Genomic DNA, 2,935 nt, shown 5'->3' with positions numbered 1-2,935 from the left:
TCAACGTCTCCCTCTAATTTGGTCCATTTGATGCGTAAGTAGTCTATGGAAAAAACGCTGGTGGCATTTGGGTTGACTGGTGACGAGGTTGGAATCGTGGAGAAGAAACACGGAAGGCTAACCTTCCCGGAGAGAGCGCCAGTGACTGGCTTGATGATTGATAATGTGTTGGCGACTGAAAGGGAAAACAAAACAACAAGGCTTTATGTACATTTGTCCTCATACAAGACAAAATAGGGCTCGACTGTCTATATGAATATTGTGTAATTCCAGTCCTCAAAATACATAAATAATAAATTCTTAACCTTGGTTCAATCGAACCCCAGGGCTTCGGTGAATCGGTCTCAGGGGTTCGACAGAGCCTCTACCACGGAGGTTAAGACACACCGACTCAACATGTCAATTAGTTATGGCACGCCCGCTTGGCCATCACTGGCTGCAGATGATCACATGACATTGGTTGTCCAATCAGTGCCATGGGAAATTTAGTTCGCGCAGTAGTCAACGTGTGACTGTCGTGATAGTATGTCGTGAAATTAAAAAAAAAAAATGCATGTCTTCACTCAGGAGTCAAAGCGTGACTGTCGTGATAGTATGTCGTGAAATAAAAAAATAAAATAAAACGTACTGTATGTCTTGAGGGTTTTTTTCTGTTCTTTATAAATGTTCATTTAATGTCTTGAATTTGTAAAAAGTCATATTTTTGTTTTTCACTCATGAAGGGTTCGGTGAATGTGCATATGAACTAGTTGGGTTCAGTACCTCTAACAAGGTTAAGATCCACTGTGCGAACGTATCGATTTTTATCCTCCCGCATTCCCAAACATATGCATAGTGGGTTAATGGAATACTCAAAGTTGTCGTTTCGTGTGATTGTTCATGTGAATGTTTTTTTGTTAATGTGTGCCCTGCGATTAGCTGGCCACCAGTTCAGGGTGTGCCCCGCCTCCTGCCCAAAAAAAAATTGCTGAGGTGGGCTCCAGCAACGCCCGTGTCCCTCATGAGGAAAAGCTAATAAAAAGATAATGGATGGATAGATGGATATACGGACTCCACAGTGTACTCCAAAAGAAAGAACCAAAAACAAATGTAAAGAAAAAAAAAACCTTGTCCTGAACCAGACAGGGTAACTGTTACTCTCCTCCTGCTGACTGTTTCTCAGTCCATTTCCGAGTCGGGACCCAAAGGAGACATCAGACAGACAACCAAACACAACATGGCAACAGGCTGAATCACGCTGACTCATGTGGTCAAGAGGGAATCTGCTTTTTTTTTTCCCCCTGAATAGCTTGTGAGTGGGGATAAGAGCTGGGTGGGGGAGAACTGAAGAGGAATAATGTAGGGAATGCTCTGGAAACAGCGGTGGGACTGCCTTCAAGGCATGAGTGTGCACACTTTAACAGAGGGCCTTATTAGGATAAGAGGTGAAACCAGCTGTTATTTCCAGACTGGGAACTTGCTTTAATTGAAAGGTGTCCCTCCAACCTCAAGACAGACAGAGAACAGGGGCCAAGGGGAGCCTTGGGGGTCAACGGGGTCCCCAGGTGCAAAGGTCTTAGGACACACTATCACCTTGAGAAAGCTCTCGCAAGTCAGTTTCAAGCATGGGGTGTCAAAATGATTGTAATGCAGTTCAAGGGCCCCATGATGCCTAATTTGATGTCAAGTGGGTAGCACCAGAGAAATTATGGTGTCATTACCCTGCGTCTTACTTCCAAATCGTGTGTCAACTTGCATGATCCTTGCTAAAATGTGCACTGAAATGTCAAATTGTCATGTGTAATAAATAAGCAATGATATTTTGCGACAATGTTGCTTTCCTGTTTACACTCACTTGAACAATAATTGAGCAAACTATTCTAGTTGACTGATTTCAAAACTAATAATTTTTTTGTGTACAAATAATAATGTGACGAGATGATTAAAAATGTGTTTGTGGTTTCAACTGTCATAGAACGGCCCTCCGAGGGAAGACGTAACTCCGACGTGGCCCGAAACAAAAATGAGTTTGACACCAACCCATAACCCCAGTCTTTTTTTTTCAGTATCAAATTCATTATCTTGCGGGCTGCTTTGAACACCCCTGGAAGACGGTTGTGGCCTGTGGGCCGTAGGTTTGACATCCCTAGTGTAAAAAAAATGCTGTGTCACTTTAATACCGCAAAGCATCATTGGGCATCATGTCACTCAGTAGCCCCCGGTTAAATGTGACCTTGCCAACGTGAATGAGAGACAGACAAAGAGAAGCGTGGAGCTCAGTGGATGAGTGGGCAGAAAGGGGAGCGCCCCGCAAGGAGCCTTCAGGAAGCCGGTTGGAAACTTACCACTTGAGGTTGCTGCTTCACAGAGACAATAAAACCACAGGATCTGCTTTATATTTGGTATCATCTGTGGACAAAAGGACATAAATGGACAGTTAGAAACAGGGGCATTTGTTCTTGTTTTTGTGGCTTGCAACACATGCTAGTCTCATTCAAAATCATTATATTCAAACCAGCCTTGTCATGACAGAGGACTAAGAGGGGTCATTTCAGTTTTCAATCAGGATTTCAGGATGGTTGCATTATGGCACTGGTGTCAAAACCAAGGCCTGGGGGGAGATCAGGCTCACCACGTCACTTCGTGTGGCCAGAATAGAGTGTTGAATTTATGCCACTTGTGGTTTTATTCTTTTCGTTTTGGCAGGAAATTAGGATTGAACACATTTTCTTCCCCAAATCCAAAGTCAAGGGGAAAAACAGGGGCAACTAGCCCCTGTTTTTCCCCTTGACTTCTCACTATGAATTAACTTGCTATTATAATCGCCACCAATGTCGGTGAAATTGTGATGAGGTGATTTTCCATTTATAGGAATTGGGCTATTGTGGCCCTCGCAGGGAGACCATAACGACTATTTGTCCTGTGACGAAAATGAGTTTGACACTGCTGCACCAAG

The sequence above is a fragment of the Hippocampus guttulatus genome, chromosome 5 (genome assembly GCF_054856545.1).
Source record: "Hippocampus guttulatus isolate MCC_2025c chromosome 5, RoL_Hgut_1.0, whole genome shotgun sequence".
Taxonomy (NCBI): domain Eukaryota; kingdom Metazoa; phylum Chordata; class Actinopteri; order Syngnathiformes; family Syngnathidae; genus Hippocampus; species Hippocampus guttulatus.
The sequence above is the reverse complement of the archived record's forward strand: the minus strand, read 5'-3'. Positions refer to the sequence as shown.